This window comes from Bombus pascuorum, unplaced genomic scaffold (assembly GCF_905332965.1).
Source record: "Bombus pascuorum unplaced genomic scaffold, iyBomPasc1.1, whole genome shotgun sequence".
Lineage (NCBI taxonomy): Eukaryota > Metazoa > Arthropoda > Insecta > Hymenoptera > Apidae > Bombus > Bombus pascuorum.
In genome coordinates this window covers 370,192-381,177 of record NW_026869750.1, presented here as the reverse complement: position 1 = coordinate 381,177, position 10,986 = coordinate 370,192, and the positions used below count along the sequence as shown (strand labels likewise).

At 32.7% G+C, this 10,986-nt stretch overlaps 1 long non-coding RNA gene across 1 annotated transcript; it reads right to left on the bottom strand.

Moving 5' to 3' along the window:
- Positions 1-367: 367 nt before the first annotated feature.
- LOC132915880 (uncharacterized) lies at positions 368-2,852 on the bottom strand. Its single transcript, XR_009659976.1, has 3 exons — positions 2,624-2,852; positions 1,867-2,091; positions 368-1,779 (listed from the first exon to the last, which is right to left on the bottom strand). It is a non-coding gene; the product is annotated as an uncharacterized LOC132915880 (long non-coding RNA).
- Between the last annotated feature and the right edge of the window lie 8,134 nt (positions 2,853-10,986).

Sequence of the window (10,986 nt, the reverse complement as noted above, 5' to 3'; positions counted from 1 at the left end):
GCGTCCCATTAATCTAGGGCATCCATAAATCTAGGGCACCCATAAATCTAGGGCACCCATATTCGGATTAAATCACAAATAATTATTTCTCAGCTTTATTATTTAAATACAGCTATAATAATAATAAAAAAAAAACTGGACTAAAGTATCGGGGACCTTTCCAAACATTTCAAAAGAAAAAGTCCAATGTCCTTTCATCTCCGACATATATGTATATATATATTAAAATGTCACACCTACTTTTATCATCAAGTGACATTAAAATCAGAAAATCGAGCAAAATGTCATAATCCACAATTATGCTTGTTTCATCTTTAGTTAAAAAACACAATGTATTGCGTTATCACATTCTCAGCAATTTCCGTATTATTAGCGAGAAGGGAGGTAGTATATTCAGGTAGATTACGAAAGGAACTAATATAATTGTGCTCGACAGAGATGTAACAGGTGCAACTACGCTGCGTGTTATTCATAACGAACAGTGCTTCGGCATCTCGAACATCTACACATCTTGATTTGCAAATAGCTATGCACAGTTGCAACAGATTTAATAAGGTCTCAGAACACTTAACTCGTCCTTCTACGTTTTACAACTTGCAAGATCTCTACGTTGAAAGATACATTATCAATTTGCCAATAAGTTACTTTCAAACACAAACTTATTATTTGTATATTAATTGTTGTTAATATTTTCTCTCATTATAGATATACTTATTATTTTTTTTTTTTGCATCGTAATAATTATTATTACGCGTTTTCTTATTATCTGAATGATATAATTTTATTACAATTATTAAGTTGTAAATACTGAATTTATTCAAAAATAATGAAGCAAAGATAATTGTTCAGAATCAATTAAATGTATGAAGCAAATTCAATACATTGTACATTATGCATCGCAACATTTCTTTCGTTACAAAAAAAAAAGTTATTAATTCATGAATTTAATTAGTACTGATTAGTATTTTCCTTCTCAACTATAAACGAGTTATATAAGACCTATGCTTAATGAAAGGATATATCTGTTACCCACATAAACTCGTTATTCTCAATAAATTGCAGACATTCGATATTTTATTAAGTTTCCTCATCCACTAGCAGCAAATCATCAATAATGAAAGTTCGTTATTGATCCAAGAATTGATATATCATAAAGAGTATGTGCGTATAGCAGCATCGAGAAAATGTTCAAAATCGTTTCTTTTTTCTTTTTTCTTTTTTCTTCGAAAACGAAGCGTCTTCGACTTGTTTTCTCACGATTGTATGAAATAGATACAATGGCTCATAAAAGTATTTTGCAACTACTATTTTTATGATAGAAAAGCCAAAAACCAATCTGAAAATATACATAAAAGGTATTTACAAACATATATTTAATAAAGATTAGCACACAGCATTAATAGCCTCCTTGGTATGCCTAGAAAAAATCTCAAAAGTGGTTCCAGTAAATATTTAGGCTTATTTCATACATATGGAAAATGTTTGATGAAATGTTAAATGACTGTTTAAATACTTTATTGATTTCTACAAAATATCTGCATACTTGTGTTAGGTGTTTTGTAATATCTATGTATATTTTCAGATTTGCTAAAAACTTTACCAATATAGCTATGACAATCGGATTTTGTTACAATACTAATGACATTTCAAAATGTTTCTTTCAAGACATATAGTATATTCATAAAAGGTGTCTTCTGCAAGAATATGAATACCTTCATGAGCAACTGTATAAAAAGAATGCCGTTACTTGACTCCTATTTTAATCTTCTAAAAGCTTTCCTGATCTTTCGTGGATTGAGTAATCGAGTGGGACTGATCATTGGGCGGTAATTGATGGTGACAGTATTTTGTTGTACTAGAGTAGACGCAGTATTTCGTTGTACTCGAGTAGACGCAGTATCTCGTTGTACTTGAGTAGGTGCACTAAAACAACACATGGCAACACATTTTTTTATGGAAAAAAGATCCTGCTATTAATGTGTAAAATAATTTTATATTTTGTAGATACTTAAATTCATAAACACTAAAACGGAACGATGGTCTAGTATTGGGATTAAAATTAAATCCTTCGGACTGGATTGAACCAGGTTCCTAAAAAGGAAATCATATATTAATCATAATAATGTTAATCATTTGTAAAACACAATCACTAACATAGTTGGTATCGCGAACCTCTAATATACTACAATACAATTTTGTAAATTTCTTTCTATACCGCTGTAAAAGTGCTTTCAACAATAGGAATACGGTAACTCTTATCAGGTCATCGCATTATTCGAAATACTGTTTATCGATAAGTCATGATAGTCATATCTTATGATAGTAGCAATGGAATTTGAAAATGTTACGTATAACGTATATAATATTAGGTTGTCCGAAAAGTTTCTTTCGTTTTATAAGGAAATAATTGATGCACAACATTTTCTGTTTTATATTATTTTACTGAATTTTGAATGAAACGAAAGAAACTTTTGCGACAGCCTAATCTATTGCTAAAAGATTTTTACGAGTGTTCGGTGTGTACAGAAGAGTGTACAAAGGGTGTACAGAATACAACAGAATAAATCGATTATCGAATATGCTAGGAATTTTTTCAGTGACTTAATACTTTTAGTTTACTTACAGCTGTATGATCTCCTGGTGACGAATCAAAATTAAACGCGCATTCTAGAGGAATAGATGATGAAGTAGACAATTGTTGACTTTGGGTAACAGGTTGCGATATAGAAAATGAACTTGTAGTTGGACATTGCGGAAATGCTGCTAGTTCCGGATTAGGTCCGTTAAATGTATAATCGGTGGAATCAATCGATATTTGAATCTGAGTCGATACAGGAGGTATCATATTCGTAGGAAAATTGAATCGAATCCCAGGCATTACAGCCGGTTCAGTAGGAATGGCGTTAAATATAAATTTTTGATGTACACGTATAAGAGGCGTTGACTCGCCGGTAGACGTTCTAACAGTACTATCACCAGATACTACTGATTTCACTGACAATGTGCCACGTACAGTTGGCATCCCGAGTGTTGTATTATATGTTGTTTCTTTTTGGTTTGTTGGTGTTGAATCGCAAGCTGCAGGTTTATTTTCTAGCACCGGAGAAGTGCAAGATTTACGTGAAATTGCGCCACCAAATTCACATTGTTTATTAGATAAACTAAAAGTAGTTGGTACCAAAATCGATGATTCGGGTGTTCCAGAATTATGCAAAGTTTGTGATGCATTAGGTACTTGGAATGCTGGACTTGATAATGTTGTTGTCGTTGTTGATTTCCAACAGAAAGGCGTAGATCTACTCTCTGCGTTATCACGCGCTGACTCTTTACTTTCTGACGTTGGAGAACCAAGAAACTGACTCGTACTTGTGTCACCAAATGAATATTGTTTTTTAGATAAACTAAAAGTAACTGGTGTTAAAATTGACGATTTGGGAGCTGGAAATTCAAGGTTATTCCATTTATCGGTCCATTCTTCTTGGCATGCACGTGAAACTGGTTCAAGTGTTTGTGCAGTTTTTACGTATTTATTATTTGACAATGTTAGAGCATTAAAAGCGTTGGAAATATGTAATGTATCTACTATTGTACTAGAAGTCTTAATCGCTGGAAATTCTGGCATTGAGTCTTTCTTCAGATTCTCTGAATCTTGCTTTACATCGGCCTTTGCATCATCACCTTCAATTCTTCGAAATTTATTTCTATTTTCTGAGATCGACGAAGCTGTATTTTCAGCTGTCTTTGCTGTATTTGTATTTTTTCCTCCTTCAAACATTGTCGCATATAAAGTTACTTTTAGATATTGTAACATCAATCTCCTGTTGGCCATCTCTGTTAATATCAAATTTAACATTGGCAATATTTACAGAGATAGATTTAGTCGACGTTGTACCTGGAAATGATTAAATCCTGATAGCAATATTAGCAGTACAGTTAGCTATATTACAATTTGGACAAAAATAACAGAAATAATCGAATCAACAATTAATGCAGTGAACTGTATAGAAAATGTTTTATTATATATTTCACATATTTTTATAATGTCTTCCTTTTTTAATTGTCCTCGTAATATTATACAAATTCGGAAATTTTAAATTGTACAAAATAGTAGGTCACATTAATATTCGGACCGTCTAAACCAGAATTACTTTTTAGAAATTGGACCAGAGGACTTGAATTTCTTGGAGAAGTTAAAAGGATTAGATTACCAAATGATATGGAAGATAGACTTGGAAAGAAATTGCAATTAGTTGGGATTGCGAAGAAAACAGTAATAGTCATTTGTCATGACATTTTTATCTAAACCTGTAATGACTATTACGATCTTCTAACGATACGTTTCGTAGACTTATGTAGGTTATGTACATGCTTCAAGTTTCATCGAAATCAATTGATGCAGAAAGATGTAAGAATTGTTAGATAGATGTAGAATTGATAGATGTGGAAAACAGGTTTCGTTATTTGCAATTTTATAAATATTGCAGTTTTCGCCATTATGAATATTTAGTTTATACCAATATTGATCGACGAACATTGAGCGCACAGTAGGGGTTAATTAATCAAAATGAAACATTTCATACCACATTATTTACGACGATTAAAAGCAGTTCAGTGAGCATTTAAAGGATTAATCAATTAGAATATAACACGATTTACATATCCACATTTAACACATAGTTAGACAAGCAGAATACACAAATCTGTAGTTAACAGTTATTTTTTTTTTTTTTTTTTTTTTTTAAATAGTTTATTTAGCCAATATTTGATTTTTTGTACATTTTTGAGATTCACAATAAAGAATGAATTGAGTATAGTGTGTTTAGGCAAAAGTACCGATACGCGTCGGTACGACGTAGCCATGGTCTAATATGTGTCGTGGATTTTCGGTTTTTGCGTTTATTTTTTTGTTTTTTTGGGTTTAAGTCGCTTGGTGCGTGATTTTTGTGTATTCTTGTGTGTGTTGTATTTTGTCCTGAAACTTGGCCGCAAAACAGGACTCCTCGGTGTATTACTTTTATGCGTTGTGGGATTTTGGGGGGGGTGTGATGAGAGGAAAGGGGAGGGGTAGTTAACAGTTATAAATCAATATGAATGATATATGAAATTCGAGATAAAACACAGGATAACCGAATAAGCCAACGCCCAAATCACGTTGAGTACACTCGTTCCCGTCCGAACACGAGAAACTTAAGCAACGCTGGGCACGGGTGGGGTAGTACTAAGATAGGTGACCACTAGGAGGAGGGAACTGCGTGTGGTGTTGGTTTTTTCAGAGGAGATCAGCCCAACATTGAACTGGTTGAGAAGATGAAGCGAGCAGTAATTGAACGAAGAAGGAGATATACGGAGCATGAAAAAGGACAACCCTGATGATTGCCGACGCCCCGGGTATTTTTACTGGGGTTGTCAGCCCTCAAAGCAGAGAAAGGAGGGCGGGGAAGGGTTTTTAGTGGGTATGGCAACAACATCCGCCCGAGTCCCCCACATAACCCCAGTGATGCGGGTCACTGGGTATGCGTAACAGCATTTTTTTCCCCTCCTCACGCAAAAAAAAGAAAAGAAGGACAATCGAATAAAATAGCCAAGCATAATATGATAGTTTGATAATGGAATCTTGAAGCAGTTTCCTTCGTTCAATGTTACACTATTTTCTTTTACTATTTATGAACAAGGCAATTGTCGAAATGATTGCAAAATGTATTATAATAAAACAGATCGTATTTTTACGGATTGGCAGTTGTGACCGATTTGTAGATTTGTTTAACAATTGCAGTGACATCGTGATGAATTGTGGGGATACACTCCGGCATAATACAGGCTCAGAATCGCGTAATGATAGAAAAACTTTTCCTCCTTTTCCTTTTTTTTTTTTTACGAGATTTTAAGATCATCATTTTCCGAAAATGGAATTCTATCGTATGTTCTTTTATATTTTCTCTAATCGATACATTTATTTATTCTTTATAGAAGAATATTGAGATTCTTTGCCTTAAAATGCCTTCGTACTTACGTAACTCATTTTGAGATAGCAGAGGCATGATCATTATGAATATGTTTTCACACACGGACAATAATTCAGTCACGTAGCAGGTGGCAGGTAGCAGGTAGCAGGTACATAAAACATATAATTTAACAAACACGAAGATGGCACCCAGCTGGGGGCAGCCACCCACCTGCTATATTTTATTTTTATTCTTTTATTACCAATAAATAAGATATAATATTTTACCAAATGTCCTTCAGGACAAATTGTAAAAACCAAGATAAACTAAAAAAAGATAAAAAAAATAAAAAAAACGTAGCATGCAGAGCTGAATTTTATCTGTCCACTTTGAAGAATCACTACGGTTGAAACGAGGATAAAAAGTCGCATTTATGTTGTTTCATTTTAGTACACACAAATGGAAACAGCGTTTATCCGTCGCATCTGTGCGAAGTGAAATATAAATTCGCCGAAAGCGACGTTTTCCGACGAATCGTCCGCTGTATCGATCCGCAGTGAGAGAGTGTAAATTTGACTTTACTTAGAACTCGCAACTACGAGGAACAATAAGTAATTCCAACATAGAAATTCTCCACGAATTCCAATCTAAAACCTTAAGATCCTTAATAAATGCACCTTTGTACGTAAACCCTCCAATTAGTCAACTACTCGAGTTGTTGGAACAGATCCGCAGGCTAAAAAAACATTATATCTTATATCTAAGCACTAGATTCAAATAGAATCAAATATATTATAAATACTTCTTAATCATGTTATAGTACCACGTCAGATAAATTTATTTAAAATTCTCTAACGAGAATTGATTGTAAAATAAACGCAAATTAAAAAAAAAAAAAACATATAACTTGACCAAACTACTGACCGCGTTTGACTGACCGCGTCTATACAAAGCATCTGTCGATAACTGCTGCTTAAAACAACTGCAAAACGATTGACAAAGGAAACTAATGTATAAGCATCTTTTGTGTGCTTTATTGATACCGTTCAACGTTTAATATTTTTCATCATATAATTGCAATCCTCTAAAGTTACCTCGAGAATATCGGTATTAAATAACTATTTAATTATTTGGTTATAACTAAAAGTTCCTAACATAATTACAATGTTTCATCTACTTTGTTACAAATGCGTAGCTGATAAAGTTACCTTATTGCAATTACGACGCAATAACTGCAAAATAAAGACTGTACGTATACTTGTATTATAAAAATCGTGCAAATAGAATAACAACGGATTGGTGTCCATTTTTTTTTTTTTTCTTTTTCGATTACCGATAACTGATAAATTAACGTATTACGAACGTTTTACAGATTAAAACCACTAACAAGCTTTAGGATTTTTATCTGATTTTAGTAAGCACGGTTACCTTCGAATAACAGTAATCCTGTTTTCAACTGTGCATTTTTACACCCGGATGAATATATACTGGAGCAATCGCTTGATGTAAGTTTACCGTTTGACAAGGCACATCCTTGATAAGATCCTACTTACTACCAGTATTATATTCCACTAATTATGGATTAACGAGGCAGCCATTCTACATGGCAGTATAAGCAGGAAATGTAGAGTAGGATTCGTTTATACGATACTAGGTTAAAATTGACTTGAACTTCCCTTGAAAGCTTAAAATGGAGTTAAAATCTTTGCCAAATATGTCTTGAACTTGTATGATTCTGAATTATTTATTAATTCGGTTTGGTTTCTAAAGTGGGAGTGAACGATCGATAAAAGGTTCTACATCCTGAAATAAGTCAAGAATTTATAGAATGTGTTTTCACACGGCGCTTAAGTGAATACAGGCAAAAGTGAATCAATAAGAGAAGTTATTCTGCATTTCAAACTAAATCGAAAATGTAGAATAAAATTTCATAGTACCGTTTCTGGGAAAATAAGATTTGAAAATTTATCGAGTAGACGTGCAGCAAGTCGATTCTTAATTCAACGCATTAAACTCTATTTTCTTAAAGACGAAGCTTTACATAGAAGAAACTTGTTTTACATCTTTATTTTCGCAAGCATTAGCCAAATTCACATACATTAAACGAATTCGATTCTCTTGAAAAATCAGATAAATGGAAGAATGTTATTCTTTACTGCATACTTTTTACTTATTTTTGGAGATGGAATACCTCGTATTCCACATCTATCCTTCAAATTTTATTTTCCGTATAATATCTCGTATAATTTCTCGTACTAAGATGCAAGCAAGATGCTAGCAAGCCGCCCTTGAGAGAAGGTTGTTAGCGGGAAGCGTCGTTCCGAGAAAAGTAGATTTCCCGTACCTCCTCTTAGATGGATGGTAGATTTAAGGACTTATTAAAAATAAAGACTATTTGTCCGTTTGAAGGATTTTAATTAACGAAATTCTAAGAATTATAGCGGGTGTTCGGTCTAGCTGAACATGTCCCGTGGAAATGCATCGCCATCTGGTAATTATCTTGCCCGAAGAATAGGGTCTGTGTGTGGCGAGCCTCGGGGTAGATATCCATTACAACGTTCACTGTCAAGTATCGCTACGACTATTTCTTTTTAAAGGGAGCTATACAATTATTCTGTACCTTTGTTAAGTAAAACGTTTATTCCGTGGTCGTGGCTGCATCTGACAACCAGTTATCGCCTCGAATCCAAACTCGTTATCGCAAATCTCAGACAATTATAATCCATTTAATTCACAAAGGTTTATAATAATCGGTTTAATTTATAAAGACAGTATTGGGATATTTTTCAACGAATTCCAAGGGGGGAGGCCCGGTGTCCTTTCATCTCCGACATATTTATATATATTGAGGTTTTCACGTACGAAAAGTTAAATTTATATATATATATATTCTATACAATATTCTATAGAGTAACATTAGAAAGCGTTTTGCAATAATATCTTCAATCGTAGTAGTGTACATATTCTTCCACTTAATTTCAATTTCGATTATGCTTTGTGAAAAGGCAGTAGTTCCTACGCTCGATAAGAACATAAAATTACAAATTTCACGTTTTCAACATTAACTGATAATTTAACGGGTAAAAACAATTTTAACGAGCGTCCGATCTAATCTTCAAATCACGTGTTTTTCTATAAATGCATCGAACCACTCCGATACAATGATGGAAAGATTTTACGATAAAATACAAATATACATAAATATCTTAATAATTACCGTTAATAATTACCTAAATCGTCTAACAATATAATCACGCGCTATCCATTGCAACACGAACCAAATACGCTTAACTTTCAGATTGTAGAAGTTTGATAAAACGTTTTTTCATATATATATATATATATATATATATATATTTCGTTGCATAATTTCGATACGAGATTAAATATTTCTTGTTTGAAGTAAAAATAGCAAATAAAAAGATTAATTACTCCAAGTAACTTTATTTGAAAATAACGCTTGAAAACGAATTATTATTGCTAGAATTGCATTTAATATCGTGCAAATATACATACAATTTCGCCATTACTAGCTTTATTACACATTCTGCAATAGGTATTCTCAGAAGTAGGTATTTAAACTAAATACTGCGAGATAGAATGCTTGTCTTGTGAACAATTTAAGTTTCCAAGTCTGTGCAAATTATTGCGAAGCTTATAAAATGAGGTATGTGAGATATTCATAAGCTTATTCCACGGAATTTAATACACGGAATTTAATACAATTTAATACTGTAAATTTAATGCTTGAAAAGAGGAAGGTTTTTCTTCGAGTCGGGTTGTATACTACCGCATAAAAATTTAATCCTCCAATTACACCACATTAACGTTTAGATACATTATTTCATTATATATTTCGTCATATACTTTGCAATATATATCGCAAGATATATATTATTCGCAACATTATTGCAATGATTTTATTCTTTATAACCAATATTGCAATATTCTATTTAGAAGTATTAGGACATTCGTGTGAAATTTGACGATTAACATGCAAAATATAAAAGTCAGAGTATCAACAGAAATCCACTTATATTTTCTCACGTGATCTGTAATTAGAGGTAACTTCAAAATCGTAATTTTATTTTTATACTTCCATGTATAATTCGTTAATTATTATAATAATCTTATAATATAGAATCACTTATTAATCAATCAATAACCGATGTATACATATCTTGTAGTTTTATCTTTGTATCATCATTTCGTAATATGTTGGATGTAATTTACGATAATGTTATTGTATCTTTATGTTAAATAATGTATTCTACTTATTAACTTGCAGTATGATATGATTATGTATTATAATTTAGTCGCTGGAACCGTGTCATTTGCTATTGCCAATAATTAAATTCTGGACGTTTGTGCATATTAAATTTACAGAAAACGTATGATATATATACGCATATAAAATATGCGCAGTACGTCGGCAGTACGTCAGTACATCATACAAGCTAATATGTCGAACATTATTATACATATAATATTTAACGATCAATATTTAACAGCACTTCTATAATTATTCTGATATGCGCAGTTTGCGCGATAAATTATCAGGTATTTGCCCAAATTTGTAAATGTCAACTGATGAAGTTTATGCAGAACAAGGACGTAAAGTTGGATATTCACTATTATACACGTATAAGATGACAGTTGGATACTGTTGAAAATATTGATGATAGAAAAAAATGTTAAGAAAATCAAAAATATTGCACGGGGAAGAAAATTTGGTGTAATTGAATTTTTTGCACGAGGGCATTTCAAGTTCGCTAAACATAATGATGAATTCAACGACTATACTCATTCAAGATTATTCAAAATCAATCTAAGTCACAGAAAATTTGGTGGTGTTCGTGGTCGATTTTACGAAGCCCACAAGGATTCTCTGTTGCTCGGTACATATTTCCTTGTTCCTTTGATTTTGTTAGTTATGGTACACGGTCGCTATCTACGAGGTTCCGTGAAAGGAAATCTACGTGGGCCATTCGTTTACCTTCTCGGTACATTATGTCAAAAGTAAAATTTTGTAAATAAGCCCACC